Below are 6,965 nucleotides of genomic sequence, written 5' to 3' on the forward strand. Positions count from 1 at the left end.
TATATATATATATATAATTATAAATAGTTCACATTCAGTATTATTCAGCTTCAGCTTCAGGTGTACAATACAGTGGTCAGAGAGATAGATGCGGAACTCTATTTTATATATTGGCTAATACACCCTTAGTAGCGTTTTATTTTGCTGTTTTAAATAATAAAGTCTGTTTATTTTCCTACTCTCATACCAATAAACAACACATACTCATTTCGGAAAGTTTAAAAATATGGAAAAGCTCAAAGAATAAAATTAAAATTGCCCATAGTTACATCACCACAATAACCAGCATTAAGATTTAATTAACATATTAAGTTTATTTATGTTCTCAAAATAATCACCCTTCATTCTCTTTTTCTCTTACTCTGGCTTGCTTGCTCTCCTCTCTTTCACTTCAAATTAATAGTATTATTTATTATATTAGTCATTAATTAGTACATTATAATTAGGTTAACATTAATTAATATATGACCCTCACTCTTAATTTTCACCACATGTTATTATTTTCCTGGGCTGCACAATGTTTCATTATATGGATGTATTTAGATTTATTTAACCAAATACCCATATTGAATGTTTAATTTGCAACCTAGTTTTAACTACTATTAAAAGCTTTAATAACAATTGTCCCTATTGAGGATATATCAGATTACATCATTTGAGAATACTTTAAGCTAAAATATTACTAGGATGAAAATACAAAGGTTTCAAGTAATTTTTGTACATTTCCATATCTATCCTCAGAAAATAGTAAGCCTCAAACAAGCTATTTTAATTCTTTTCAATTAAGACATTGTTTTTATGAAAACTTTACTACATTCCTTCTTTTTTCATAGTGTAACCTTGGATTTTATATCTAAAATATTGATCATAAAATGTAATTTCCCTGTACTCTTGTTTCCAGAATTCTTTACATTTGTATTTATTTGTTCAAGCAAAATATTCTAATCCTGTAGATTCATCAGTATGATTAACTGCTTTTTACCTTCACTATTAGTACCATGGCTTACCCACTTACGATTTATTTTTATAAGTAGCTTTTTATTATATTTCTAAAAAATTTTAAACATACCAAAAAATATTAAGAAATAACATAAATATTCAGGCATCCAACTCACAAATTTAACAAACATTAATATATTTTCATGTTTACTTCGTATTTTAACAAAAAATAACACTATCACTAAAGCTGTCACTGTCCCACATTCTTACCTTATTTCCCCTGCCTCTGAACCAAGTGGTAGCCGCCACCCTGAAGTTGTATTTTCTTCCCATTTGTATTTTTTTTGTCTTTAAAAGGAACATATGAAGCCAAAGAAATATATAACATTAATACCTGGGGGATTAATTTTGTTTACAATTTGTATAAATGTCTGTATAAATTGTTCAACTTAATACTCAACAATGTTTTCAAAAGTCTATTCAGGGCTGGCCGAGTGGCTCAGTTGGTTAAGAGCTCGCTCAAGAGTGTGAGCTCTGAGCAATAGCAGTTCGAATCCTGGCCCGAGCTGAGCTGCTGCTGAGCTGCCAACAGGTGGCAGGATGGCTCAGCTAAAANACACACACACACACACACACACACACACACACACACACACACACACACAGTGGCTGGAAAGGAGAATATCCTGAAATTGCCTTTTATTTTTTTATCCAGTTAGAAATATTATATAGACAAGATAAAGGAAAAATGGCCTTGAATTATGTTAGTTTAGAAGAAGTACTCATAATTGTCCAAAATCTCAGCCAAATATTTGTGTCCAGGGGCTTTAACTTAAAATCTGTCTCCTATAAATTAAAGAATAGCAAAGACTGTCAGAGGAAAGTGAAAAAGTATGGAAAACCTCATTTACATGGACACATTCATTATAAACAAGACCTTTGCAGAAAATCACTCTGTTTTATATATATATATATAATTTTTATATATATAATATATAATATATATATATAATATATAATATATATATATATGTATATATATATATATATATAATTTTTTTTCTGGGTGAATCATAAGTAGAAATAGAATAGATTTTGTCTGTGGGTTTAACAATTGAATTCTGACAGGTAAATTCCTATGATTTTCTTTGAAGTCAGCTTTCATGTTCAGCTCTGAAGTCCTCTGTGAATGCTCATTTTTACTATGGTTTTGAATTTCATTATTTTGAACATTACAGGGAAAACTTTTTTAGAAACCATCTGAGCAAAATGCTTTTACATTTTTACAACCCCAGTAGTTCTAATGATTCTAATAATTAAAATCTGAAACTAAAAGGAGAAACATATTTGAAAACTGAAAATATGTAGTCATGCAAATCATAGCAGTTACAAGTCAATGTTGCTCTCTTGCAGCAAAGTCACAGTGCTAAAATAATGTCTATACCGTCAGGAAAATTGCGGGGTTTTGCACAGAAAAATTTATATTGGGTACCATATTTATTCCACTTTTTATATAAGCCTGATCTAATGTTACCCTTTCTTTAGATGCAAGCAGTTTGCATTAGAACGTTAAAAAGTTCTAAAAGCGTGACACAAGGATACAGAGGTGGGCTGAGTCCAAGCACTGGAGGAGAGCAGGAACACCACTCAAAGAACCAAGATGTCGGGGTAGGTCACTGTTTTATGCATGACTAATCACACATTCTAACAAAAGTTACTGTTATTTCTGTTGGTATGTGTTTCTCCATCTGTGGAATAAAGAACTAGACTGGGATTGTCTACGGCAAAGCATTTCCTTTAAAATTATGTATTAGTATAATTTGCATAAGAAAATAATGAACCAATCAGGTGAGACTCCGCCATATCAAATCCAATAACCAGACACCAATAAAAGTGAGTCCATTTTAGTGATGATAAAAGCAGGGGAGACCAGTTTTTTAATCACTCACTTCTATTTGCCTCTGAGTTCGTGTTTGCTTAGCTTTCCTCTGTCCCTTATGCCAGAAGAACATCTTGGAGTGATCTCTTATCTCTGGGAGGTGACCTTGGCTGGAGAAAGTCTTAGATGGTGTTTCCTGGTAAATAATAAAAGTTTAATTGACTATAGTCATTATGAAGTAATTATCACCATTTCAATGGCTCTTTAAAATAAATAATGTTTTATGAGGTATTTTTAAAATGCATTGTCCCCTGTAAGTAGCCTTGAGAGACTTGCATAAGCTGATATTCCTATTTAAGCATGAAGAAAATTTAAAGATTCACTCCTAAGCTCATGCAATGAAGCAAAACATACATTCAGGACTTCCAAGAACATTTCTTTCCACCTTATGTGTTTGGGTAAGCATTAAACAGGCTTATATGTTGGGAATCTCTTTATATGCAGCAAAGCATTGCAAGAGTGAGTTAGTTTCTCTCTTCAGGAAAGAGCCTCATTAGCGTTTCTCTGTGCCATCTGTGGGGCCAGCTTGGTATGCTTTGGAACAAGATGCTGAACGTCGTGGTGAAGTCCTGATTGTTACTGTGGACTACGGACCTCCTTTGCTGAAAAGAGAGGGGAATGCACCTTCCTTTACTATGACCAGCAATTTGCCTTGTCCTCTTCCACTATATTAATGGCTGCGTCTGTAACTTGAGGTCTCAATCCACTGGAACAGTTAGCCTGAAAATAGTCCTCTGTGGTGCTCATAGAATAAATGGCCATAAACTAGGGCAAAATGTTTTCAGAGTGGGGAGTCCCACAGCCATTTCAAAGGCCCATGTAGCAGATGGCAGCCTCCCTTGGTGACCCCATAGAATTGGTTAGCACCAAGGCTTTCTTGTCCTTTAAACACACAGAAAAGAAACAAATGATTTGTTTGAATTGTGTTCTTAAAGAGAAATTTTCCCCAAAATAGATCTATGAAAAAAAAAGTCTATAATAGACAGAGCATATTTGCATATTCACCGTCATTTGCACAAATCTCAGGCACAGTATGAAGCCACAGAGGTGGGGAGAAGCAGCCTCGGGAAAGGACTCCCCACTCCACCCACCAATGCAGGGAACTTCCAAGCTTCTGGATTCTTACCGACACTGCTCCCTCTGGCCAGGAGCCTGACACTCTTACCTATAACTGGAGATTTCATTCAGCATGTAATTTCCAGATATCACAGCTTATTAAAGCTTTTATCAATTTCTTTAGCTGCGAGGAAACGCTTCTCTCCATAATTCCTATGTGTCCCTCAATAATTGGTGCCTAATGATTGTACTTCTTAACAAAATTGTTTTGCTTGCACTTAGCTCTTGACATACTCGTCCTTGTAACTTCATGTAAGTTTCCAGAGGGAGAGGGTGAGGTTTGTTTTTCTCTCTATTTAGACTGTACCACATTGATAATTAGTAGTGTAGATCAATTAATCTGCATTAAATGGATAATCATATGAATGATGAAGTAGAAAGTGAATAAATGAAAGAAGTCCTTAAATAGAAAACATAAAATCTCAAACATAACTGGCATACACTCCAAATCTCACCCTTTAGAAAACAGAAATGTGTGCAGCGGGGTTACCCATTAACCAATTTCAGTACTAAAATGTTTTCTTCTGGAACTCAAAAGCCTTCTGATAATTCATTTATATCAAAGGGAGAAAAGCATAGTTAAAAGCTGACTTAACACCCTCCCAAATCCTTCACTCTTGAGCACGAATGCCCACCTATTTTGGACTGTCACCTGTTGTGCCATTTCTTGGCTGGAGGAGCATTAGGACAGACAGTTCTTTGCTCAGCAGGAATTCACCCCAATCCAGAGCTTGGAACAGGCTTGACTGCACAGTGGACTCTTGGCTCTTCGGTGCGGTGAGCAATGTCCCTCTGAATCTGAAAACCACTTGTTAGGAAAACAGTCACTTTTCTTTATATTTCCTCTCTTTGCCTAATCCGTGTCTTTAATGGAAGTGCTAATCAAATTCCCATCTTCACATATCTTTTTTGTCCACATAATAGTTCAGCTGACTTAGGGCTTGAGTTGTGGCCTCACGTTGTCTTCAGTCTCTACAGATACCAAAAGAATGATTTTCATGTTGTTTCTGGTCCATAAATATTTGTTTAAACGTTGGTAGCATGCGCTAGGCATGTTCCTAAGGATTGTTTAAATACTGATGTTGACTTTGAATGTGAGGCGTTATTACTAAATAGTCTATACATACAATTTCTTTTTCTCATTAACCCAATAGATAAGAAAGTTGCTCTCATTTCAACTTCCAATAATGAGGACATTGGTACACAAAATGTTAGTTATTTACTTTCTTATTTATTTTCATGTCTTTAGGACTATTATTATGAGCAGAGAGTATGAATCCAAACTTGTTGTGATTTTACTTGTGTGTGTGACTTTCTTCCTCTTGGTGGGTTTCTGCTAGTGTATTTGCTCAGACACCATTTTCATTGGAGACTCAGTTCCTTCTTGCCTGGAAGGGGCCGATTCTGCCCCCTTGCTCTTATCAACTGCGAGGAGGGGCACATTGTCCAGACGTGGCTAATCAGAGGACTTCAACATCGTGGCTACAGTAAATGACTACTAGGGACATGGTGAAACTCCAATCCCAGAATAACTCTGGGAGTTTGCTCTTTCATTTCTTGGAAAAGATTATTTCTCCGCTGAGGTCTATAAACTGGCAACACAGGAGATAGATGCTATCGGCCATCTTGTTCATCAGTAGAGAGTCTAAGAATAAGGTAGAAGGAGTCTTCAGGCCGTCATGAGAACTCCTCACTCCAGCTGTGATAGAGCCAGTAGCACCTCTGGACTCCCTGTTCAAATGACCAAATAGGTTTCCCAGTATTGGTTAGCAGGTGCGAAATAGACTGCTGACCATTATAACTGAAAGAATCCTGACAAAATATCTCTAGGATTTTGTTTCTTATGCTCACATTTTTTTTTCAAGTATTAACATCTATAATCTTGGGGTAGGTAGTACATCAGTGATTCGTAGTAATATGTCACAGTGTAAGTGTCATCATTTCCTTCTTAATAGCACATGGAATAATAATGCATCTTTCAATTAATGGTATCTTAGATTTGATGAAATAATTTTGAATAAAATAAATATTCTGTCAGCATGTTGTATATATTGGGAAAGGAAATACCTTCTATATAGCTGCATTATCCAACACTGTAGTCAGTAGTCACTTGGTTTTTGACCATAAATATGGCTAATTTGAATTGAGATGTGTTTAACTATAAAATACACATCGGATTTCAAAGATTTAGTATGAACAAACGGTTGTAAAATATCTCATTAATAACTTTGTGTTAATTATATTTTGAAGCATAATATTTTAAAAAACATTCAGTTAAATAAGGTATTAAGAGTAATTTTATCTGTTTACTTTTTAAAATGTAGCTACTAAAAATTTTAATTTTTTATTTGGCTTATATTTGACACTCACATTGTATTTCTATTGGAAAGCCCTGCTCAGTAGTGTGTCAAGTTTTACATGACTTCGCTAAAATTAAGTATAATAATTCTATTACTCTAAGTCTCAATGTCATCATTCATTTGTTTTTGTTTTTTTTAAATTTTAAACAGTGAGCCAAATACTGACACATGAGGCATATTATATGTTCCTAACAGTTTTTGTCCCCTATTTTTTGATTACTAGCTTTGGTGCAAATGTTATGCCCTATATATACATATATCTTTTAAAGCAAATTTATTTTTTACTATGTTATTTTGATTTCTAATTGATACTGGATCTTATTTTATTTATTTATTTATTTATTTATTCATTCATTCATTCATTTATTTTTAGTGTTAATAACAAGAAACTTTACTTTTTTGATTAGTTTCAGGTGTACAAAACAATATAATAATAGTTAGACATTTCACCCCTCTCAAAGTGATAACCTCCCTTCCCCAATCTACTACACCTCTGACATCGTATATAGCTGTTACAATTCCATTTAATCTGTTCCCTATGCCGTACCACATATCCTGTGAACATATATATATATATACATATATATATGTATATATATATATATATATAT

Source organism: Hipposideros armiger, unplaced genomic scaffold (genome assembly GCF_001890085.2).
Source record: "Hipposideros armiger isolate ML-2016 unplaced genomic scaffold, ASM189008v1 scaffold_137, whole genome shotgun sequence".
Lineage (NCBI taxonomy): Eukaryota > Metazoa > Chordata > Mammalia > Chiroptera > Hipposideridae > Hipposideros > Hipposideros armiger.